Source organism: Aegilops tauschii, chromosome 7 (genome assembly GCF_002575655.3).
Source record: "Aegilops tauschii subsp. strangulata cultivar AL8/78 chromosome 7, Aet v6.0, whole genome shotgun sequence".
NCBI classification, from domain to species: Eukaryota; Viridiplantae; Streptophyta; class Magnoliopsida; order Poales; family Poaceae; genus Aegilops; species Aegilops tauschii.
Genome location: NC_053041.3, coordinates 28,456,458 through 28,483,327, shown reverse-complemented (window position 1 = coordinate 28,483,327; position 26,870 = coordinate 28,456,458). Strand labels below are relative to the sequence as shown.

Here is a 26,870-nt window from a genome sequence, read left to right as displayed (position 1 = left end):
AGAAGGTAATCGATCCAGAAATCATACCAAGGTTAGAGAATGATTTGGTGCAATGTCTTGTCAGTTTCGAGTTGGTGTTCCCACCATCCTTCTTCAACATCATGACGCACGTCCTAGTTCACCTATGCGAAGAGATTCACGTTTTGGGTCCTGTATTTCTACACAATATGTTCCCCTTTGAGAGGTTCATGGGAGTCTTAAAGAAATATGTTCATAACCGTGCTAGGCCAGAAGGAAGCATCTCCAAGGGCCATGAAAATGAGGAGGTCATTGAGTTTTGTATTGACTTTATTCCTGACCTTAAGCCGATTGGTGTTCCTGAATCGCGGCATAAGGGCAGACTGGATGGAAAAGGCACGCTAGGAGGAAATCAAAAAATATGTATGGACGGACATTTTCTCACTGAAGCACACTACACAGTTATACAGAATTCCACCTTGGTGGCTCCATATATGGATGAACACAAGAATTTTCTACGCTCCAAACACCCGGAGCGGTCTGATGACTGGATTACACGTGAACAAACCAGGAGTTTCGCCGGCTGGTTGCAGACACGTACCATGCATGACGCCTCTATTGAAGCTGACCTGTACTCGTTGTCCCAGTTACCATCTTCGAATATAATGACTTTCAAAGGGTACGAGATATATGGTAATACATTTTACACGATCGCCCAAGATAAGAAGAGCACCAACCAAAACAGTGGTGTCCGCTTTGATGCAACAACCAAGACGGGAAAGGAAACATATTATGGTTACATAGAGGAGATATGGGAACTTGACTATGGACGTGGTTTGAAGGTCCCTTTGTTTCGGTGCAAATGGGTCAATATGACACGATATGGGGTAACGGAAGACCCGCAGTATGGAATGACAACAGTGGATCTCAACAATCTTGCATATGCAGACGAACCATTCGTCCTAGCTAATGATGTGGCACAGGTTTTCTATGTGAAGGATATGTCTACCAAGCCGAGAAAAAGAAAAGATAAGGAAGCGAATGCATCATACGATGAGCCAAAGCGCCACATAGTTCTTTCTGGGAAGAGAAACATCGTGGGAGTGGATGACAAGACAGACATGTCAGAAGATTATGAAAAGTTTGATGAAATTTCTCCATTCACAGTGAATATTGACCCGAGCATCCAGTTAAATGATGAAGATTTTCCATGGCTACGGCACAAAGGGACACACGCGAAGAAAAAGTTTCCCACACAAAGATCTGGGAAGTGATCGGCTTCACTATCATCACTTTCTTCTGTGTTTCACACCCAGGAGGGAATCTCTGTAATAGTTAGGGTAGTTATGTGTTTTGGCATTTGAAATGCAAAGAAATTTTATGTGCAAACAAATTCTTTCATGCATTTACTGATTTTTTCAGCTAAATGACCCTGAAATTGAAAAACATTTCAAATGAACTCAGAAAAGGTTGAAAGTTGGCATGGTATCATAATTTCACCCACATAGCATGTGCAAAAAAGTAGAGAGGGTTACCGCAAAAACTGGATGCACTTCGTGTACAAAATGGACAATCTCTTTCGAAGTATCAGGGTTTCGGACGAAAACTCATCCGTTACAAAGGCATTTCATTTTTTAAATAACCTAAGCATTACCAAATTGAATATAATGATAAAACACACTAATATTAAACATAAGATAAAAGAATCACTGAAAAATCTATTTTAAAAGTTAAGTTATTCACACAAATTTCAAATAATTCAAAATGTAAACTATTCAAATTTGTAAACTACCGGCACTAATAGAAAGTTTGTACTTTTTTGTACCTAAAGCAAAAATATTCACAAAGAAACTCTAAATACAGCAAAAAACAACTCAAAAATAAATAAAGCAAAAAAATAAGAAAATAAAAAAGCCCGCCTACTGCGCCACAGCGGCCTGCATACGACTAGAAACCCAACCTGTTGTTGGGCCAGGATGCAGGCCCGCAAAGGCCCAGTAGGCCCACAGGGCAGCATAGAACATTTAGGCCCAATAGGCCTGCTTTGGAGAGGAGCTCGAGAGAGCTACCGCACTGGGGCTTATAAACCAGTGCGGGCGCCCCTCGGCTAGCGAGGTGGGACTAAACTTGCCGCACCGCACCTGCGCCAGCGCACCCCCTTTACTACCGGGTGGTGGCTCCAACCAGTACTAAAGGGGGGGCCTTTAGTACCGGTTGCAGCCACCACCCGGTACTAAAGGGGTGCGCTTCCCGCCGCTTGGCCTGGCCAAAATCGACCTTTAGTACCGGTTGGTGGCTCCAACCGGTACTAAAGGCCCCTCCTATATAAACCACACTTACGAAAATTTCGTCAGTTTCCTCCCACTTCTCTCTGCTTCATCGCCGCCGCCCCGTCCCGCGCCGTCGCCGCCGCCGTCGCGCCGTCCCCGTCGACTCCGCGCCGCGCCCGTCCTCGTCGCGCCGTCAGCGTCGCCGGCCCGTCCCCATCCCCGCACCGGCCCGCGTCCCCGTCCCCGCACCGGCCCGCGTCGCCGTTGCCATCGCCGTCGCCTCGACCTCGCCCGCGCTGTGAGCCTCTGTCCCCCCTCTCCTCTCCCTCCAATCAAAGCCGCCGCGCGCGCCGCCGGCGCCGTCGCCTTGGCTCGCCGTCGCCGTCGCCAGCACACACAACACATACACACACATACACCATACACACACACATACACAATTTTTGTTCTGTTTTTAGTTTTCAGTTTTTCTGTTTTTAGTTTTTAGTTTTTAGTTTTTCTGTTATTAGTTTTTAGTTTTTCCAGTTTTTTCTGTATTAATGTTATAGAAATGTTAGTTATATAGAAATGTTAGTTATATATAGAAATGTTAGTTTTTTCTGTATTAATGTTATAGAAATGTTTGTTATATAGAAATGTTAAAGAAAAATTAGTTATACAATTTTAGTTATAGAAATGTTAGAAATGTTAGTTTTAGATATGGTCGATGTTTTTGTAGTTCAGTATATTTTTAGTTATAAAATTTAGAATTTGCATATAAGAAATCACAATCCAATCATTTAAAAAATGTTACTTTACTTTTGCGGCATATAGTATTTGTTGTTGACGATGCCCGGCCCGCATCCTCGCCGTCGACCCGTTCGCGACGACGTCCTGCTTCAGAGGACCCATGTCCGGGATTGGGCTCCGCCGGGCTGGCACTGGGAAGTGCTACCTGGAGGGGCGCGACGCTTGGTGAGGAACCCGGCCTCGGGTCCCGTCGTCGACTCTGATCTCCTTTGGTGGCGTTCGTGTGGGCCACATTCGGTGCAGAGGGAGCCGGCCCTGCCGGAGGTGGTGCGTCGTCGTGTCAGGGAGGAGGACGAGCACGTCCATCACTACATGGCTGCTATGGACATCAGGTTCTCCAATACGTGGCAGGTTCTTTGGGCAGATGACCGGAGATATGATCCTGTGATGGTTCCTTGTCTTTGGGTGTCCACCGTCCGCGCCCCAGGAACCGCGAGTGGCCTAGATTCTTCTATAGTATTCGATCTTTATTAGCTACCTAGCCAGTGATGTATTCGAGATTATATATTATTCGAGATGATGTATTCGAGATTATATATTATTCGAGACGATGTATTCGAGATTATATATTATTCGAGACGATGTATTCGAGATTATATATTATTCGAGACGATGCATATTATGTACTATATGATTCAGTTTTTCCTTATTGATTGCATCATGCATTGTAATTTGAATACTAAATTATTTTATATTTCTTTGGTATTAGTTAAATAAAAGCTATGGCGGACAATACCGGCAGAGAGCGAGAAGAGGCCCTGTTCGAGATCATACGCAGCCCTAGCAGGCCAGATGATCTGAATGAAGCAAATGACGGCTCCCAATATCTGAACAATACCGGGGAGGGTGATGATAAGATAATCGATCTCGACGACCGAGCTGATGAAGTCATGAACTATGATTATGATTATGATGACGCAGACAATGATTATGATGACAAATACAATGTTGATCTTGAAATAACAAAGACTACCGGCGAGGTATATTTATATAAGCAGGCATCTAGTGATCATCACATGTTTTTTTATTTGAAGATATATTAACGAATCGATCTTTCTTCTTTCTGCCCTCCGGATCGAGCAAATCTGCTTCTACAGACAGCAGGACAAAGCGCGGCCCGGGCAAAAAGTTGAAGGAGGGTGTAAAGTACAACATCGATTTCATCAAAGCTAGTGGCGAACCCCTCACGCCTAAGAACATTGCAAACAAGTTCGTTCGTCAGTGCGGAGTTCTTGTGAAGGACCAACTCCCGATCTCCATTCAAGAATGGAAAGAGCCAAAAACTAAACGCCCAGATGTTACTTGGGTCAACGACGGAGCAAAACAAAAGCTTTGGGAATCTCTGATGGAACATTTCGCCCTACCAGATTATTTCACTGATGCAGATGTGCAGAAAGTCAAGGATGCTGCTCTTAAGAAGATGGCAATTGCATTCAACACCCACAAGAAAACTGTATGGGCCAACTACCTCGCTGCAGAAAGGAAGATCCAGAATTCAAGGGAACACTAGAGAAGCAAAGAGAACACTGGCCCGCTTTCGTGAAATTCAAGGAATCAAAATTATCTAAGGAACGGTCGAGAAAAAACAAGGCCAATGCCGCAAAAAAGACGCAGTTCCATAGGCTGGGTCCAGGTGGCTATGCGGTGGCAATGACTAAGTGGGATAAGTCTGAGCAAGAGATGGAGGATGCAGGGGTCACTCCGGTTAGTAGGAGCTGGCCCCCCAGGTGCAGAACTTGGTTCTCTGCGCATGGGGGGGGCGTTGGACCCGCAGACAGGCCTGGTTTCGAAGAAGGCAATTCTAAAAGGAGCAGAACAAAAGTTACTTGACGCAATAGAAGATGCTCGAAAGGGGGTGTTCACGCCCAACAGAGAGAACGACGAGCTTACGCGCGCCCTGGGAAATCCTGAACACCCAGGAAGAACACGAGGCAAGGGCGTTATTCCCTGGTATGAGGGCTTTTCGGAATGGAACGACGACTACATGACCCGTGCAAGAAAGAAGATGGAGGAGGAGAAGAAGAGGAAGCTGGAGGAGGAGCAGAGGAAGCAGGACGCGGAACGCCTTCAAGGCCTAGAAGCAAGGCACGCGGACTTGGCACTCAAATTCCAGCAGCAACAGCAGCAGATCGACTCACTTAGCCAGGAAAGGGGGTCTCAGCAGTGGCAGCAGCAAGCGGATGATCATCCAGCATTGGATAGCACCGTCCCATCCATGCCGAGAAGCAGCGTTGGTTCCGCCCCGGGCGACGCACTGCTGGATACATACCTTGTAATGACATCATAGAGAACACTAACTGTGAGCTACACTTCAAAATGAAGAACATATCCATGAAGGTGGCGGACACCGTTGCTTTTACAATTACCCCCGAAGCAACCTTCCATTGCGCCCCGATTCCAGAGGGCTATGCTCGTGTCTTGGTTGATGAGGTGGTGGACCCATATTCGGGGCTAGATCTTGACATTTCTGGAGGTGACGACGAGCACACACTAGGAGAGGCCATACATTGTATCATCCTATGGAGAAAGGATTGCATCATCTTTCGAAGTCCACCGACACCGCGCCTGCCGACTCCTCCTCGAAGTCCGCCACCGTGTCAGCAGACTCCCGCTCCTCCAAGTCCACGAACGCGTGAGCAGACTCCTGCTTCAAGTCCGGCACAGCGTCAGGCCACTCCTCCTGTTTCAAGTCTGACACCGTGTCAGGCCACACCTCCTGCTTCAAGTCCGGCACAGCATCAGGCCACACCTCCTGCTTCAAGTCCGACACCGTGTCAGGCCACACCTCCTGCTTCAAGTCCGGCACAGCGCCAGGCCACTCCTCCTGCTCCAACTAAGCCACGTCAGCCGTCTCCGCCGCCTAAGCAATCGCAGAAGAGACACACCGCAGCTATGGTGCGTAGCGGTACGAGTCGAGGTAGTACAGAAAGTACAGGCGGAGACAAGGGATATAAATATGGTCCAAGCAGCCTCGCTCCTCTTCCTCAGAGGCCTTATGACATGACCGAGGAGCAAAACGATGCAATAGTGCGGGCCGAAGAGGACGCTCATTTTCGACCGAAACCGGCAACGCCGCCGAGGGAGAAAGTGCCTGAGGAAAAGATTGACCACTTCATTCGTATGGCTAGACCACCAGCTCCCAAGCCTGTTGACTCAGACTATGAGCGCCAAATCGGGAAGGCACATCGAGCATGACTACAGAAAGAAGCGAGCTCGAGCTCGAGCCAACAAGCAGCTGTCAAAAAATGCGGGAAAACCGTTCCCCAGCTGGGAGAACAGGCGGCGCAATCGACCCCCCGCTTGTTGTGCCAACAACACATGAGAGTACGCACGCCCAATATTATTGTGGGCAAACCGTTTACGTTCCCGAGCTGGGCGATGTGGTAATAACCGAGGAGCATATAATGCAGGCTGAAATGCTCAAGATCACTGTTGGACAACTCCTCGAGATCGAGCCCATGTCTCCGTTTAGAGAGGATGAAATAAAACGAAAATATGTCCAGGGCCAACTTTTGGTCGAGCCAGACGAGGTCAAGAACCTCCCAACGAGAATGTATGAATTGCATCACTGGTACATGAACATTACCAAGATTTCCAATCGAGGGTCCCTCATGGTGAATGTCAAGGAGGAGCATTACTTTCATGAGAAAGCTGTGTCCGTTGAGTATTCAGAACTATTTCAGTTATTCAATCAAGATGCACTCGACAAATCTATCGTCAGTTGCTATTGTCTGTAAGTGATTTCTTTCTGTAATTTAAGTCTCAAGCTAGCTCTAGTGCTCATTGATTGATCATTAATTACCTGTAATTATATATCCTCACTACATATTATTTTCTATGGTATTATGCTGGATGAAGATGTATGAAATGAAAAAAGCTGGACGCTATGGCATTGGGTTCATTGACCCAAATACCGTTAATGAATACACATGGAAATTGGAATGGTGTAGACAAGATGTAGAGAAATGCATGCTAGAGTTCTTGAAGCGCCTCAATAGCAATGAAGATATACTACTTCCTTACAACTTCGAGTGAGTCACACTGTCTTGTACTACAAATTCTGTTTTTGCTTACTAGCTAGATGTTAATAAGTGTATAGGGTTTAGGGTTATAGTTGATTGGTGTTATGCACATGCCCGCTTAATTTATACATGCAAACGTATGCGCATGCAGCTTCCACTGGATCTTGTTAGACATTAAAGTTGACGAAGGAAAAGTTGAAGTACTGGACTCACTACTTAAAAAAGATAGTGACTACAGCATCGTGAAGGGGATAGTCGACAGGTTATTTCAATCATTATTAACTATATCTCGGCCTATTTAGTTCGTCATTTCCTGATATGAACTATTTTTAATAACCCCTTTATTAATTTTCTTTGCCGGCGGGCAGGGCTTGGGCAAAGTACATCAAGGTGACTCCAGGAAAATGGCGACAAAATCTATGTTGGTATCGACCCAAGGTAAGTAATTAAGTAGTACTAGCTAGCTAGCTACCATCTCTTTAATTCTTGATTCAATACCATTAATTAATTAACATGCTTGATTAATAATTATCTGATTAAATTCTATTCTCGTAAAGGCCCTGAAGCAGGCGTCGGGGACTGAAGTGTGTGCATACTACGTTTGCGAGAACATTCGCATGATGGCCTCCGAAAGGAGCACATCTGATAGACAGGACTGGGTACGTTTGCCAGAACACTATTCATAAATCTTACATGATTGTCGATATCTAGTCACACAACTAATACACATGCATATTGATCTCCTTCTTAACAATTCAAAGAGGTGCGGGACCAGCTCCTATCAACAGAGCGAATACGAGCACTTCAAGAGGAAATAGCGGGAATTTTGCTCGACCAGGTCATAGATCCCAAAGTAGAATACTATTACCCGCTACCGCCCCCATGAACCACTTGTCATCGTGCTCCGAAGGCACCAAGGCAACATGCAGGAGAAATTGTATATATATACATGTGTATGTGTGAATAATTAATGATGGTTGTGAGACATTCGATTATATATATATATGATCGGTTCTACGAGAAAATCTATTTATATATATGCATAATGTGTATAATATGTAGTATCGTAAAATACCAGCAAACAAAAAAGAATTAAATGGAAAACACAAAATTAATGGAAAAATAAAAATTAAAACCAACCCCCCCCCCCCCCAAACATTTAGTACCGGTTGGTGCTACCAACCAGTACTAATGGTCTACAAGCACCCGGGCCTGGCTCGTGCCACGTGGTGGCACTTTAGCGCCGGTTCGTGCCGAACCGGTAGTAAAGGGGGGGGGCTTTAGTCTCCACTCTTTAGTGCCGGTTGCAGAACCGGCACTAATGGCCCTTACGAACCGGCTAAAGCCCGGTTCTGCACTAGTGGACGTCCGGGGAGACTTGATCTTCCAAGGATTCATGACCCCAACTTCCGCTCTGGCCTTAGATCCGGAGCGCGTCGCCATGCCCGAAGACGGACTTCTTGAGCCCGCCGGACTGTCCGCGGCCACTGAACCCAGTATGGGAGAGCCGGATGAAGTAGCGTCGCTGGCAATCATCACGAAGCCAGACCCTTCTCCAGACACTGGCTCCGAACCCTCGGAGTCAGCACCGTGTGAGTTCGGCCGGGGAGTCTCCATCCCGCCGTACTCCGCGGACTCTCTTCTCTCTGGACAAACCTCGCCTTTAAACGAGGCTCTGGACTTAATGTGGTCCCTTGTCATTACAGAGGAGCAAAGTCCGAACTATGCCCAGCCCGGATTAGGGGCTGAGAGTAGGGAATTTTTCCTCCCACCCACCACCCACTTCATACCCACTGTCGAGGACTTAACCGACATGCTTGATTACGGCATGGACGACGATGCCGGAGAGGAGCAGGCCCAAAGCCCACCGCATACCGGACACTGGGCGGCCACTTCCACGTATGATATATATATATGATGGATACATCCAAAGACGATGGCTACGAATTGCATGTATGTACATGTTAGCAACCGGCGCTATTACAAAAATTCATACAAACTAAATACAAATAAGCCCACACTACTGAGCTCCCATGCAAATAAAGCACTACTACAGAAAATAATTTAAAATAGTGGTTTGCTAAATCCTAATCGATTGAGATTTAGCTAAGTCTTGGTTATGTGTTTGCCGTCCGATCAATAGTGTGTTTTGCGTGTTGCTCGTTACATTCGGGATTGGATCATAGTGTGAGGCAGCCCAATTTGTGGGGACTTCTCTGTTGAACGAAGCCGGCTCGGCAACATGAATAAAACTGTGAGGACGAGACCGTTTTTGTTTTCATTTTTCTGTATAGTTTCCCAGCCTTGGGCACCCTATGCGAAGCTCTGACTATATGCGGAAAATAGGGTTTTCCCTGCTGCATGTGCAGGAAAATAAATGGTATGGCTTCGCTGGGCCACAACACGCGCGAGCCACGTACGAAATTCTGGAACAAATTTAGTACCGCCTCGGAAATAACCGGTGGTGAACGGATGAAAAACTCGGAGAAATGAACCTTGCTTAGTACTAGCACATATGCCCGTGCGTTGCAACGGGAGGAAAAATAGTTTGCACTTAATTAGTGCGAATTATATGTGCAAAAAAACCCTATGTGCACGTCAAGAAGGAACATTTTGGTTCTGGGTTTCACCGCGTGTGAAGTAATCAATCCGCTATTTTTAATTTCATTGATCGAGTGGATTTAAGGATATTATTAGGTCATCGCACGCCAGAGAAGGTCCATAAATTATTCAATTTCATTGATTCGAGGGGATTTTAAGGCATGAAGTTCAATAATTTGAAAATGAGGCAGGTCTTCTCTTGTCCATTTACAAGCCACCGATATGTACAACCGGAGTTAATTGTATTCCACTATTTTTGTGTTCCTTGGTCGAGGGGATTTAAGGTTGAAGTTCCATAATATGGGAGGTCGCCAGATCTTTTCTTTTTCATGCATCTAGCTCACGTAGTCACGTATTCTCTTCTCTTTTGCCTCAAGTACGAATGCTTGAGAAATTTAGGGCCCTTTTGTAGATAGTTCAGCTAGCAATCGGTCCATCTAGCTCATGTACATGATTTAATTCCTTTTTTTAGAAGCTTACTTACTAATCCATCCATCCTTCATCCGGCTTAATTCATCCATCCTCCATCCATGTTAATTCATCCATCCTTCATTCAGTTTACTACATATAGTTTCGCATGCATGTATAAATTGTTATGACTGTATGTAAAAGAGCAATATGGGACTATTGAAAACATTTTTTCCTTATTTCCTAGGTAGTTGGGCTGGCTAAATTGCATCGGGTGTGAAATTCTCAGACATCGAATCGACATGTATTTGCAAGGCGTGAGTACAAATCCAGAAAAAGATGAGCTGAAGGATCATACTCACGATCTCAAACACCCGACACAGTGATGCCATTCACTCAAACAAACACGTCCTACTAACCAATCACCAATGGCCAACATAAATATTTGAGAATATACCGCAGCGTCAGATTCAAAAAATTCTATGATTACATTTGTTTTTTTTCAAATTTTCAAAAAACATTAATTACTATGAATTGCTGAATATTCTTGGAAACATCAACAATTTTAGAACTCCCGAACAATTTTCAAAACTGCAATTTGTTTTTTGAAAGTTTCATATATTTTCAGAAATACACAAACAAAATTTCAAACTTGAACATGAACCTTTTATAAGAACATGAGCATTTTTTTTGAATTTGTGAACAATTTTCAAAAAACGGGAACATGTTTTGATCATTCAAAACAATTGTAGAAAATGTGTAATTTTTAAGTGCGAACATTAGTTCAATTTGTGACATTTATCTAAAACAAGAATATTTTTCAAATTTGGTGCATTTTTTAAAATGCAATTTTCCTAAGAATCTTGAACAGTTTTGGAAAATACAACACTAATTGAAAAAATGGGGACATTACTTTTCATTAAAAAAATCAGTGTCCTTTTCCAGCAAGCTCACATGCCAATTCATCCATCCTTCGTCCAGCATAATAGATCCATACATCATACATCTTATTACTACAAGTAGTTTCACACACGTTTATAAAATGGCACAACTGTATGTAAAGAGCAATATGGGGCTGTTTAAAATATTTTTACATTGAAATCATGAATGATTCACTAAAATAAGAACATATTTCGAATTTGGAACATTTTTTAAAATAGTTTTTTTTTGAAAATCTCAAACAATTTTGTAAAATACAAACATTTTTTGAGTTCTGAACAAATTTTGGAACGCGATATTTTTTGAATGACCAAACATTTTTAAAACAGGAATAAAAATTAGGAATTCTGAACATTCTTAAAAAATTTGAATTTTTTTTGAAATTCTAAACATTTTATAAAAACTTTAATTGATCGAAAAAATAAAAGAAGTAAACTTTAAAATGGAAAAATAAGAAAGAAATAGGAAAGAGAAAAAGAAAGGAACATAAAAAGTTCAATAAAAATGAACTTAGCAAAAAGGAAAAGGGGCCGGCCCAGTCCTGGGCTATCTGTGCGAAGCTCCAACTCCACATGCGGTATATAGTAATTTCCATGCTGCGTGGGCAGGGGAATAAGTGGGCTCACTTTACTGGGCCACAACGCGCGGCCGATGTACAAAATTCTGGACAAATCGTATTTTTTTTCTAACACATGGATGCATAAAAAATTAGTATCACCTCGGATAGTAAAAATCCTTTTTTCTGGTGAACGAATGAAAAAAATTGAAGAAACACATCTTGCTTTATTAATAGGTTTAGATATAGATATAGACACATATGCCCGTGCGTTGCAACAGGAGAGATTTTTTTATGAGAAGCATCACGAGAGATAATTGATGTGTCCATCAAAACGGTCTCCACAAAAGTGATGCGACAAACCGGAGAGTTGTAGTGTTCTCACGGGTCATGTTTGACCCGCGAGATCTTTATAGTAGTGGGGTTGGTAGGAGCGGAAACTTGAAATATGAAGATTTTTTAAAATTCAAAAACATTTTTTGAAAAGGGGAAAAAAATTTAGGTGCGGAAACAATTTTTTTGAATTTATGAACCATTTCTGAAAATGGAAAATAGTTTTGGACATTCAAATCCATTTTTTAAATGTGTTTTCAATCAAAAACGTTATTTTGAATTTATGAACATTTCAATAAAAAGGAATATTTTCTACTCACCATTATGAAAAAAGCAATTTATTTTAAAATTCATAAAGAATTTTGGATTTATTTTAAATGCGAACATTTTTTGAATTTCAAACAAATTTGGATCGAGAATAAAAATTTAAAGTTCCAAATATTTATGAAAATGGGAACAAATTTTGAAATTCTGTAGATTTAAGGAATATTGGTGCAACAATCGAAATTCGGAAAAAATAAAAAAATATGGTAAAAAGGTAAAAATAACTTGGAAGGGGAAAATAAAAAGAAGAGTAGCAAAAGAACACAGAAAACACGTACATAGGCCGGCCCAATGTTGGGCGACCGATTTGAAACTACAACTATATGCCGGTCGGAGCGACAAATAAGTTTTCCCAACTGCATGGGCAGGATATAAATGCGTGCATTCTCTGGGCCTTAGCGCGTGCGGTCCATGTACGAAATTCTCAACAAAACTTTTTTTTTTCTTTTCTGACAGATGGACCCCAAAAATTTAGTTCCACCTCGAATAAAAAAAATATATTCGATGTTAAACGGATGAAACAATTGGAGAAACGCACCTTCCTTTATTAGTATGTATAGAAACCATTTTTAAAAATATGGTTTTTATCACAAACGTTATTTTGAAGTTGTACATATTTCAATATAAAGGAGTATTTTCTAACTTCCGTTATTTTGAAAAACAATTTTCTTTAAAATTATCGACAATTTCGAATTTTTTTATAAAATGGGAACATTTGTTTGAATTTGAAAACATTAGTACGACAATAAAAATTTAAAGTTTCAAATATTTCTGAAAATGGGATTTTTTTTTTGAAATTAGGAAGATTTAAAGAAAATTTTAAACAATCGAAATTCCGAAGAAAACAAGTATGGGAAAAAGTATAAAATAACTTGGAAAGGAAAAAAGAAAAAAAGTTAGAAAAAGAAGACGGAAAAAAGACATGGGCTGGCCGAACAGTGGGCCATGGATGCGAAACTCCAACTATATGCCGCTCAGTGCCGCAAATAAGGTTTCCCAGCTGCGTGGGCTGGATATAAATGGGTGGCTTCTCTGGGCCTTAGCTCGTCCGGCCCACGTACGAAATTATGGACAAAACTCCTTTTTTTCTTTTCTAGTAGATGGACCACAAAAATTTAGTACCACCTCGGATAAAAAAAAATCGGTGGTGAATGGATGAAAAAAAATGTGAGAAACGCACCTTGCTTTATTAGTAGGTATAGATATAGATATAGATATAGATATAGATAGAAAATAGATAATGTGATTGTTTGTGCTACTTAGCCCCACAATTTTTATTTATATGGTTAACACAGAGTAATTTTTCCGGACAAATGATTTTGTGCACAATAATATTATAATGTATTATATTACAAGGTTTGATTAGAGAGTACAACTTACTATGATTTTGTTTATCTTGGCTGCGGTGTCTTTGTTTCGGCGCAACACATAGACCAGGCCGTCCTTGTATTTGGAGGTTAGCCATCATTTGCCGACTTGAATAATGTTCTAATTTATAGCAATAACAAATGTACGCAAATATTATTCTTCTAGTTGAGAACTTACGCCTACTCCCTCCATCCTTAAAAGAGTGTACTATCTCAAATTTTGATCGAGTTTGTACGAAAATATATCAATGCTTCTGAAACCAAATAGGTATATGACGAAAATTTATTTTATCATGAATCTAATGCTACTAATTTGATGGCATAAATGTTAGTCTATTATTATATAAAGACGGTCAAACATAAAAAAAATTTGACTTTCCAACAAAGTTGAAAACACCCGTACAATATGAAAATTCCTGGCCACCATGTCCGTGGAGTAGTGGCGACAACACCAACAGAGGCATGATGGTGGAAATTGAAGCGTTGTGCAAACTCATTGCTTCTGCTCGTCACAAATAATGGTTTACCCTCAACTTTGACTACATGATGTACCAGTACATCAAGGAGTAGCAGCGTCAACGAAAAAAAATGAATAGCAGGTTAGACGATGGAGATGCTGCTATTTGTATGGTATATTTGTTCATGAAGGGAAGCAATTACCTGTTGGGAAAAGGTAATTCGGTTTATGCATGTCTGATTAGGGAAATTGAGTTGATATAATGGATTGAAGAGTAAGACAGAAAAGGAGAATTCTTGTTGGAAAACTTCTAAACCATGTATTTGAAGGAAATATGCCCTAAAGGCAATAATAAAGTTGTTATTTATATTTCCTTATATCATGATAAATGTTTATTATTCATGCTTGAATTGTATTAACCGGAAACTTAGCACATGTGTGAATACATAGACAAAACAGAGTGTCCCTAGTATGCCTTGATACGTCTCCAACGTATCTATAATTTATGAAGTATTCATGCCATTATACTATCATTCTTGGATGTTTTACAATCATTTTATAGCAACTTTATATCATTTTTTGGGACTAACCTATTGACCCAGTGCCCAGTGCCAGTTGCTGTTTTTTGCTTGTCTTTTACATCGCAGGAAATCAATATCAAACCGAGTCCAAACAACGTGAAACTTTTTGGAAATTTTTTTGGGCCAGAAGACATCCATTGGGCTAGAGCTGTACCTGGGGGGTGCCCCGAGGGGGGCACAACCCACCAGGGTGCCAGACCCCCTAGCGCGCCCAGGTGGGTTGGGCCCACCTCGGTGGCCTCCCGCACCCCCTCTTTGCACTATAAATTTCCAAATATTCCGAAACCCATCGGGGTTACCCTAGATCAGAAGTTCCGCCGCCGCAAGGTCTCTGCATCCACGAAAACCAATCTAGAGCCCGTTCCGGCACCCTGCCGAAGGGGGGAATCATCTCTGGTGGCCATCTTCATCATCCCGGCGGCCACCACGATGAGGAGGGAGTAGTCCACCCTCGGGGCTGAGGGTTTGTACTAGTAGCTATGTGTTTAATCTCTCTCTCTCTCTCTCTCTCTCTCTCGTGATCTATATCATGGGCTTTGTTAATATAGTCGGATCATATGATGTTTCTCCCCGTTATACTCTTGTTGTGATGAATTGAGTCTTTACCCTTTGAAGGTTTATATTGTCGGATTGAATATTCAGAGATGAGAACACATGATGTATGTCTTGCAATATGAATACTTGAGGTGACAAATGGGGTATCATATTGATTCACTTGATATGTGTTATGGTATTCAACTCGCAGATTGCCGCGGTGATATTGGGGTAATCTATGCATAGGAGTTGATGCACGTTTTTATTATCTTTTCTCCGATAGAAACTTTGGGGTCCCTTGTAGTTCTTTGTGTGGATTGAGTATTATGAATATGAATTTGCTTTGGTGTTATTCTAGTACGAACTCTTGATTAGATCGATCGGGAAGAATAGCTTGCGTTATTCTAGTACGAACTCTAGGATAGATTGATCGGAAAGAATAGCTTTGAGGAGGTTTCGTACCCTACAAACAATTTCTATCTTTTGTTCTCCGCTAATAGGAACTCGGGAGTGATTCTTTACTGCAATTTGAGGGATAATCATATGATCCAACTATGTTAGCACAATTGAGAGATTGCACTGGTGAAAGTACGGACCCTAGGCCTCCTTTTTAAGCATTGCAATACCTTTTTGTGCCCGTTTACTAATTGCTACCTTGCTGTTTTTATTTATTCAGATTATAAAAATATATTTCTACCATCAATATTACACTTTTATCACCATCTCTTCGCCGAACTAGTGCACCTATACAATTTGCCATTGTATTGGGTGTGTTGGGGACACAAGAGATTTCTTGTATTTGGTTGCAGGGTCGTTTGAGAGAGACCATCTGCATCCTACACCTCTCATGGATTGATAAACCTTAGGTCATCCACTTGAGGGAAAATTGCTACTGTCCTACAAAACTCTGCGCTTGGAGGCCCAACACGTGTCTACAAGAATAAAGTTGCGTAGTAGACATCAAGCACTTTTCTTGCGCCGTTGCCGGGGAGGTGAGTGCTTGAAGGTATATCTTTAGATCTTGCAATTGAATCTTTTAGTTTCTTGTTTTATTACTAGTTTAGTTTATAAAAATAAAACTACAAAAAAATGGAATTGAGGTTGCATCATATTATTGATCATCTTTATAATATCTTTCTTGAAAATGATGGTTCGGAAAATTGTGCTCAGTTGTTAGAAGAAGTCAATAAAATGCTTGGCACAAAATATGTGAATGATGAGCATGATTGCAATGTTGTTAGTATGAATTCTTTGAATATCCAAAATGCTAATGATGATTGCACAAGTCATGGCAAAAATGTTTCTTATAAGCATGTCACTTTTTGTGGAGTGAATTGGGAGTGCCTTTGCGTACCGGAAAGGGAAGATAGATTTTTTAAGAAGCATAAATATTTAGAAACAAAAAGGTTGCAAGAGAGGCTAGATGATTGTGCTGAAAGATGTAATTTTTTCTGCCATCCTTGTGAACTTTGCAATGAACATGGTCATTTAAATCTTCAATGCAGATTCTTTCATGATCAAATAGTGTCCAAAAATTGTGATAACTTGATTACCCTTGAGCATCATAAAGAGCTTAGTCTTCTTTTGGGGTATGAAGAAATGAAACATATAACTAACGATATTACAAAATTTAATCTCAAGAGATTTCTTGATTTTGATCTAGAGGAAATTTATATGTTTTGTGTGATAAATTGCATTGAGAATCCTTATATTGCCAACTACCTAAAGACAAGAAAACAAATGGAATATTAAGAAAGCACTAATGAAAGGGAAAATGTTTCCCAATACCCTCCTAGTGTTTATTATGATGAATCAGGTAACAAGGAGGAGCTTCCTATCCAATAAATCTCTTCAACACGAAGCTTGAAAAAATTAATTAAACCCACACATGACGTGGTGAAGAAGAAGAAAATAAGAAAGAAGAGAGGTAAAAAGGTATCTCTCCCAAATAATGTTGCTCCTATTATTGTTGTGCCTCATCAAAATGAATCAAAAATAATTGTGGAGGATGATGCACTTGATGATGATATTGCTTCTATGTCTTATGGCACAATGACCGAAAGCACTATTGATGATGATTTTTTATGCCTATTGCTTGTTGTGATGATTATGATTGGGAAGATAATGATACTTCTTATAATCTTTGAAATTTTTTTGGCACCAACTTGGGAAATTATGATGATAGCAATTGTTATACCGTTGGTGCTATTAATACTATTAATGATGAGAGTGATTATGCATATGATATGCCAAGCCACAAGCTTGGGGCTACTATGTTTGATGATAATGACATGTTCGAGAATTTATTTGCTGCAATTAATGTTTGTCCCAAGCTTGGGGAGGCTATGCTTAATGAAGATGATCTTTTTAGTCCCCTTACTTTGAATGATCAAATTTGCTATGATGATTGCATGCCTCCTACTTATGATGATTATTGTGATGATAGTTATGTTATAAAAGGTAGTGATAATTATTGTCATAATTTTGATTATCACTTTGCTGAACATTACTCTTTTAATGTGGGAACAATTTATAGTATTCGACCTTCCTATGATATTCCCACTATTATGAATGAGAATAGAATTGCTTATATGGAGAGTAATAAATTTTCTATGCTTATGGATCATGAAAAGAATGTTTTATGTGATGGTTATATTGATGAATCTATTCATGATGCCACTGAAAATTATTATGAGAGAGAAACTTATGCTTCATGATGCTCTTGTTATGTTTCAAGTCTTATCTTTTACGCGAGCATCATTGAAATCATCCTAGCTTAAAAGGCATTCACTACAACATGACAGAGCTTTAGTACATCGTCTTGTGTTACTACAGGGCCAAAAGTATGTTACTAGGCCATATAGTAACACAGTTTGAAATGTGTTCCATTAGACCGTGTTACTAAGTGGTATGAACTGTCACACATAGTAATTGTTACCATATACTTGAAAATGTGTTACATTTACATTGTAGTAACATGTGTATTATGGGTTACCAAACACACTCGTAACACATTTTTGTAATTATAGTAACACGGTAGTAACATATTTTCATAGATGTAGAACATTGGTGGTAACATGTTTTTGTAAGTATAGTAACACAACTGGTAACACATTTTTTAGGGTCGGAACACAACTAGTAACATAATATCCAAATATTGTAACACTATAATTTATAGTTGTCAACTACTATAGTAACAAAATTTGTAACTATAGTAACACCATCGGCAACACTACTATATCAATATGGTAACTTAATTAATGTATTTGTTTTTTATTATTAACCACAAAATCGATACCCATTTTATGGAATATAAATTTATTTAATAAAATCAATGCAATTGTACAAATAGTTAACCATTTTATTATTATGCTTCGCAACTTCAAAATGATATAGAAATTGAAGCACAACACATATAGAAATTCAAAATATGAAGCTATTTATTACGAATATACAAGAGTGTATGACACATATACATTACAATAAATATATCATTTATATCATTTTGAGCGTAGAAAACACAACTATGGAGAATATTACACCATAGCATTTGCATCAGTTAGAGGAAAGAAAAAGATCTTGTGGATGATATTACATATTTCATTCTATGTATGTAAACTACGACTATTGGTAGCTAAAATCTTCAAATTTTATTTGCTTCTTGATCCAAGAATTCAGCTGCAACTCAATTACTTCTCTTGAATCTGTAAAGGAAAAATTGCACCTTAGATATATGTGATTAAATGTACACAAATATGATTTCAGAATGTGGAAATATGATTTCCGAATGTGGAAGAGAATATTTTAACTTTCAAAAGTTGAAGGCCAGGCAATTAAGTATGCTGAAGAGAAAGCCTCACCAATTGTCTTGCAATCAGAAACTTCCCTTACCAAATCCTGATTATCAAGAATAGGTTGATCTCTACGGACAAGGGCAAATTCAGCACCTAACTCAATACCACCGGCCTTAGTTCTTGAATCCATACTCCAAATACTACTATGGAAGCAGCCCATATCATGATCAATATTAGCATTCGACGACAATGATAATATAATTTGCATGAACAATATGAGCTCTCTAAATGTTAGCCCAGTATAGGTGCCCCAAAAAACTAAATAAACTGGACCCGACATCGAAGTCTAAGCCCAAGGTCACCTCTCTTGCTAATGCTTGGATAAATTTATCCTTTACTTGCATATAGCAGATTGAGCAAAATTTGTAACAAAATCCATTTTTCAAGCAGGCATGATAGTTTGGGTGCAGTAAACCGTGCCCCCTGGCGGATCTTTACCTTGATGGAAGAAGTACGCCTTTTTTTAGCAACCTGTGTGTGGGTGTTCAGTTCCAGTCCCCTGTTGGTTCAGTCTTGAAAAAGATTCACCCGTAAGATCCCTCGTTTCCCTCACCTACCAAGAGACAATAATATTAGATGGAATGATATTCAAATCTTGAAGCTACAAAAAGCTGCAACTTCAAATCTCAAGACCTTCTCCTTAAACATACAAATGGACAGCTTTCACAATCTCGGGGTCAGACAACATTTGCATCACAAGACCTTGAAAATAAATGTGAACTAAGTAGGGGCTACCTAGACGGGTTTTTTTCGCATAGATTACAGAAAGTCAATTGCCTGAAAGCCAACTTCCTCGATCATCAAGATTCAGTAATAATACGAGACATCACGCCTCATCATGGATATTTGTAAAATTTTGGCTTCCTGATTTGCACCTTCATAGTGCAGGTATATGGTCAACATGTCCATCGCCATCCTAGATATAATTAAAAATGTCAGAAAAACCATTACAAGTAAAGAGAAATTAACTAATGACATAACAGAGACAATTTAACTTGCCAATAGACATGCTACCCTAGCAGATAAATGAGGGAAGGAGAAAGGAAAATCCACCTAGGACAAGATTGTAGTCTCAGACAGGGAAATCAAGTAATACAAGTTGTGGAAGTCCCCTCAGCAGTTTGGGTCCCAGAACCGATGAAACCTACGAAAAGAAACATGTGAATGGAGAGGGCAGAAAAGTACACAGTAGCATATCAATGCACTATCAGCTTATCATAACTAAAATAGAGAGAGGAGGTACAAGACCATGGGTCCGGCCACACACACACTCAGATATAACACTGTCGACATATGGATTCAGAACAGGTTTAAGTTGAAAAATATACAGATTATGCAAAGTTAGCAGTATTCAAGTGACGGATAAGATTCTGTTAAGCACTAGGTGACAGGAGAGCAGCAGCATGTTGCCTCATGTGCCATCCAAATAAGTCGTTCAAGAAGCAGCAGCCAAGGTGGCCACAGTGTGCCAACAAACAACATTAGTGTGGATGTTCGCCATGATATTGCTACATCAGGTGTATGTGTAACTACAATTCCACCAACTATTCAGGGTGATATAAAATCATCACTACATCGGGGACACCGAAAATTGATTCCAACGCAAATATACCAAATAATTTAAAGATGGGTGAGATGTCAAAATCTTCGGAGAAGCTAGCGACTCTTACAAGTAGAAGTCCTGATGATGTTGACTGCTTCCCTAAACAGAAGGGAAAACGAAAGCCCGTCTGAGTTTGAGATTAACAAAAGCAATCCTTCAATCAAGGGAACTCCAAAAAGCTTGCATCGGTTGAGCCAAGATTTGAACATGAGGGCGGCGAAACACTATTGCTGACGTAAAAGACGGAATATTACAGTATATTAAGTGTTATGATAGTGTCGATGATAAAGAATAAAATTATTTTCTAGAACTAAAAAAATAACAATTCTCCCCAAGAATGTTGCAGCTCGAAGTTTTAAGCAATTGGTTTGAAAAATAATTTACCACATTAGTTGTTCATGTCTTTCGTTTCATCTTTGACTACTATATATAAAAGGACACATAATTAGTAGACTACTTTACTATTTTATATGAAACATTAATCAACCAGTTTAAGGTCTTACTTTACAAAATAAAAAATCTACTCTCATCGTTCATATAGGGATACAATGTATGGTAGGTACACATCAATAGATCGACCTGATTGATGGATTAGGCACTGGCCCATCGCAAAATTATAGTCTCACAACCGTACATGGTTTAAGGGGCTTTTCTACATCACTAATGGTTTAATTATTTGTGTACGTATGGGCTAATTATGCAATTAGCTGCGGCCATTAGGCATATACAGTACAAACTGTCTGCTACGAATCGTTGAGGGGGGCGAGCCATTGGCAAGGGTCTGAACCCTGATAGCCCCTCCCTGTCTCCGACCCTACATCGGTATAGTGGTGTTTCACCTAGCATGCACCTCAGAGAACTCATAGCAGTCAGATCAGGGAAGCGGTGGGCGTTCAGATCCATACCAGCGACGAGATCGTGCTCCTTCAGGATGTAGGTGCTGAAGCTGAAGGCCGACGAAGACGTCGCCGCAACGATCCAAACGGCGGCAAGGCATATCGAGGAAGCGGCGGCGAGGTAGATCGAGGAAGCGGCAGATCGATACGGGGTGGAGGTGGGGGTGGTTGCAGGTAGCGGCCGCGTTGGGCGCTGAGGTGGCGGCGTGCTGGGTGTTGGAGTGCGGCGTGATAGTCGCCGGATAGGGGCTGGGCTGGATGTAGATGGGTTTGAGACCCAATTTATTTAGCGTTTTCTAGTTAATTGGAGGGAAAAGTAAGCGCGAAGATTAGAGCTTTTGCGTCAGAATTAATTTTTTCACCATCGAGAACTAGAGGGAAATTTGGATCTATTTTTTTATCCAAGGAGAACCGGACGAAAATTGTTTTGGAAGAACCGCGACATTGTTACATATATTTATTTGTTTGGCATGAAAATTTTCCTAAAAGTGTTTTTGACCAAGAAAAATAGAGTATATTTTATATTTTATTTATTATTGATTGAAAGGGAAATTAGATACATCTAAATAGTAAGGAATTTATAAAATTGATTTACGTAACATGTGCTAAATAACCTATAGCACGGTTTTCCTCGGCTAACTAGTTGATATAAAAAAGCATTGATCTTGAAGCTGCGACGGGCCTTGGAGGAAGTTGTGATCGGGAGATCTCCGATATGGGGGCAATGGACGCGATGGTGTTTTCATGAACATCGGCGATCAGTTTACAGATCTCGCTCCTGATCGGTTGCCTCGACCAAGATCATGTCATTTCCACATGACTTCTCATGGAAACTACGGCTGGTGTGGGAGAGAACTGCGACCGGTAATGCTAGAAGTTGCGACCGGTCTGGGAATATGTCGTGACCAGCGAGGCCAGCGAATTTTGATCGGTGATGAGAGCGTAAGCGATGGTGCTACAAAGTGGCAATGATGATATGCATCAGCTGCGACCAACTGCCGACGGTGTTGTAACGACATATCCGAGAGGCTGGCACATCAATCTAGTCTCCTCCTTTCCTTCGACCTCCATGGCGACAGAGAATAAGGGGAGGGTATCCCAATTACACCCATGGTTTAAAAACAAATGACCGTACTTTCAGTCGTACTAGAAAAAGGAAACCTTCAACCTCGATTGTTAGTTAAAGAAACACAGTGTAATTCGCCCGACCGATCTCACTCCTGATCTATCACCTCGACCAAGGGCGCCTCATTCCCACACGACTGCCCATGGAAGCTTCGACAGGTGTAGGAGAAAGCTACAACTAACAATGATAGAAGCTGCAACCATCCCGGAAGCATGTTGTGTCCAGCAAGGTCGGCAAGTTTTGATTAGTGCTGAGACCGCATGCGGTGGTGCTACAAAGCGGCAATGATGAGATGCGTCAGGTGGGACCGACCACCGATGGTGTTGTAACAATAGATCTGAGAGGCTGTCGCATCAATCTAGTTTCCTCCTTCCCTCCACCTCCATGGTGATAGAGAATAAGGGGAGTGTATCTCAGCTACACCCATGGTTTAAAAAACCGACCGTACTTGCAGTCAAACCGAAAAAGTAAACCTAAGATCTTGATGGCTGCTTAAAGAATAACATTGTAATTCTGCTCAGGACGTTAATTGATTGACTTTACACCGGTCAACCGAGTCCATGAACGTGGAGATGCACAGTGGAGAATGGGACAAGCAACCACCTCATCGTTACATTAGCCCATAGTTTAAAAATAAGGACCCAAACGGGCGTTTGGACTGGGAAAAACCAAAACCGATGACCTGGGCAGTTGGCTTAGCTCCATGGACCATCCACGCAATCGAATCGAACCAAGTATTCTTATAAAAAATGTTGAGCAGGAGGGAGACTCAAGCGGAGAACCAGACCATATTTGACGCTTCAGGCGGGGAGCTCCTATTAAGCGCCTTCAGCGCCGCGGAGGTCAACTGGCGCTTACTGCAACCTTCAGTTGGGTCGGCCCACGAAAACACAACACGACAAAACTTAAACATGAAAAAGAACCTCAAAAAGTTTTTTGAAATAAGTTCATCTAATTTGAAAAAAAGTTCATCGGTTTTCAAAAGGTTCATCAATTTTTTTCTAAACTTCACGAAAATAAATAAAGTTTATCAAATTTGAAAAAAATCATCAAATCTGAAAAAAACTTCAAAGAATTTGAAAAAAGCTCATCAATTTCAAAAAAAGTTCACTCAGTCGTTAAGAAAACATCGAATTTGAAAGGAATTCATCAATTTTGAAAAAAAAAGTCCTGAAATAAAAAAAGTTCACCGATTTCAAATGAATTCAGTGATATTTAGAAAATCATAAACATTTAAACAAGTTCATCAATTTTGGAAAAAGTTCGTCGCTTTTGGAAGATAGTTCTCGAATTTTTTAAAATAGTTCAACCATTTTGAGAAAATTTCATTGATTTTGAAAAAAAGTTCACCTCTTTTGCAACAGAAATAAAAGAAAATAGAAAATAAAATGAAAAAGAAAAAGAAAAAGAAAAATAAAAAAGAAAATAAAAATTCAAACAAAAACAAAAACGTTCTAAAAGAAGAGAAAAGATGAACAGGAAAAAGAAAAAAAGGAGAAAAGAATGAAAAAAACAAGTAAAGAAAAAAAGAGAGAAGAATTTATAAATAAACGTAATTTTTAGTGTGGCGAGTTGGTTACTCTCTCCTACAATGAGATGGAATTTACGGGTTCAATTCCCACTCGCGCAGCCTTTTTACTTTTTCAGAAACAAAAAACAAAATGATGGGCTGGGCCATCTAACGTTTGTTTTTAGGCTGTAGGCGTGTTTTTGCAAACAGGCGCCTGAAGCGCCCCTGTGATGGTTTGGCCCATCTAACGTTTGTTTTCATGTTTTCGCAAAAAAGTGCCACGTTTGAGAATCGAAGAATCGAACCAGCGATTTAGCTCCTATGAGTTGCTGGCGTAACAGATAAATTTTCATCTCTTTATTCATTTTTTTATTTTTTGGTTTTTTATTTTTTATTTTTCCTGGTTCGATGATATTTTTGCATATACGTGAACGTTTCTTCAAATTGATGATCTTTTTGAAATTTGATAAACTTTTACAAAACCAATGTAGATTTTTTAAAAATCGATGAACTTTTTTTTATTTTGATGATTTTTTAAATTTAATGAACTTTTTCGAATTGATACTTTTTCCCAAAATCCATGACTTTTTTTAAAAAATTGACGAATTTTTTTCCAAATTCGACAAACTTTTTTTAACTCGGTGCATGTTTTGAATATGATTTTTTTCGAAATTGATGAACTTTTTTTATTTTTTGAATTTTTTTCAGAATTCATGTTTTTTTGTGAATTTCTTTTCAAATAATAAATTCTGGGTATATAATACATCCTTTTTTTCTGGTAAGAGTTTATAATATTTCTCTAGGACAAGGGTCAAATAGGTCTCGTTTCTTAAAGTGGACAAGCTTGGCATCTTGGTGTGGTGGTTCTGGCATACTCTTCGTGAGATGAAGATGAAGAGTTCGATTCTCCGTTCTCCCTTATATATTACAATAAGCATAAATATAATTTTGCAGTTTTTCCTCCCCTGCAAGCGCTGTTAGCGTCAACCGGCGCTTACGGTGCCGATTATACAATGGGAGGTGCTTAAAGAAATAAACCAGGATTTCCTTAAGCATCGGTGCTTATTTGTACAGGGTATACGCTTAACTAAGCGTCTCTTCTATAGAAATAGGCACCGGTGCTCCAGAAAAACCCGGTTTATTTTTCTAAGCACCTCCCTAAGCATCTCCCATTGTACAAGGCCTTAGGAGTTCCCAAAGCTTCAGCGAAGCCACGTCTTTTTGACACTTGCGCGCGTCAAATAGGATCTGCCTCTTTCTAGTTCACCCCCTCGTGGTCGCAAATTGCAAGCCCAATTGGTATTGGGCTGTTGGGCAAAGCGACGACTCAAGGTCAATGGTCCCATTCCTAGTTTTAGACGATTTTTTTTATTTCGCTAGAAGAACATTTTTTTATAATTTACTAGTTTTTCCCTAAAAGGCCGACATACTTAAAAACCTAGACGAGGCCTTAGTTCCCCTTTTTCGGTCAGACCGGCAATCTGGTTCTTAAAACTATGTTCAAATTTAAGCTCTTGTTTCATGTTGGTCTTTCACTCTTGTGAGTATTGATGTCAAATACTTAATATCATATGATCATTTCAAAGTGTGCATTTTGCATTTATGGTCGCCGAGTCATCCAAAAATTCACGTCAAAATATGGTTAATATGATATTCACTGCAACCGTACCAAAAAATAGTTTGGTATTTACCAACCAAATTGTATAATTTTTTCATACCATATTACCAAAGAATGAAAACACTATTTACGAAAACAAATAAAAAAATCATGTTGACACATGGGCCCTATGTGATCTATATATGCACTTGACTTTAGTTTTCTCTAGTTCCCCCTATAATGGAGCTTGTAACACTATGTATCAACCATGATTATATGTTACTATTTGATATATGTAACACATTTCACTAACACATATTTATATGTTACCATGTCAAAACCTATGTAACACATTCGACCAACACATATTTATATGTTACTATTACAATAGCACTGTAACACATTTTGAGGCCTTATATAGTATGTGTTACTGCATGTCGTTCGACACAAAATGATGTGTTGCAGTAATTTTCCTTGTCACACATTTTTCAATCTGTTACGTGATTGTGTTACTTAAAGTATGTTTTGTTGTAGTGATTAAAGAAAAGCGCTTGTTGGGAGACAACCCGACATTTTTACCTACTGTTTTTGTGTGTTCACATGATTATGCTACTTTATTGATCATGTTTTATAGCTTTTGTTTCAATAAAGTGCCAAGTAAAGCCTTTGGGATCATGTTGGGTGATAGTTGATTTGACCCTGCTGAAAAACAGAAACTTCTGCGCTCACGAAAATAAGTCTCATTTTTGACTGAAGAATGATTTTGAGTTAATTCTTTTTGCAGAAGTTTAATATACAAATTTCTCACGTGTTCCTAATTTTTTCATAATTTTTGGAGCATCAGAAGTATGGTTTGAGTACAGATTACTACAGACTGTTCTGTTCTTGACAGATTCTGTTTTCAATGCATAGTTTGCTTGTTTTCTAGTTTCTATGGCTTATATTGCTCAATATAAATTGTGGAAATGATATGCTAAAGTAGGCATTGTGTGGAAATAATTATGAATCTTCTCTTTGACAGTACCAAAGTGAAATGGTTTGCTCTTTATCATACTAACCTATCTCACGAAAGTTCCGTTAAGTTTTGTGTGATTGAAGTTTTCGATTTTTGGGTGAGATGTCGATATGAGGAGAAGAAGGAGTGA

The 26,870-nt window shown here is 39.9% G+C and overlaps 1 long non-coding RNA gene across 1 annotated transcript; it reads right to left on the bottom strand.

Annotated features, from left to right (window-relative positions):
* Positions 1-18,558: 18,558 nt before the first annotated feature.
* Positions 18,559-21,698, bottom strand: LOC120968144 (uncharacterized). The gene is made up of 4 exons (XR_005762325.2): positions 21,502-21,698; positions 20,047-20,137; positions 19,729-19,909; positions 18,559-19,546 (listed from the first exon to the last, which is right to left on the bottom strand). It is a non-coding gene; the product is annotated as an uncharacterized lncRNA (long non-coding RNA).
* Positions 21,699-26,870: the final 5,172 nt, after the last annotated feature.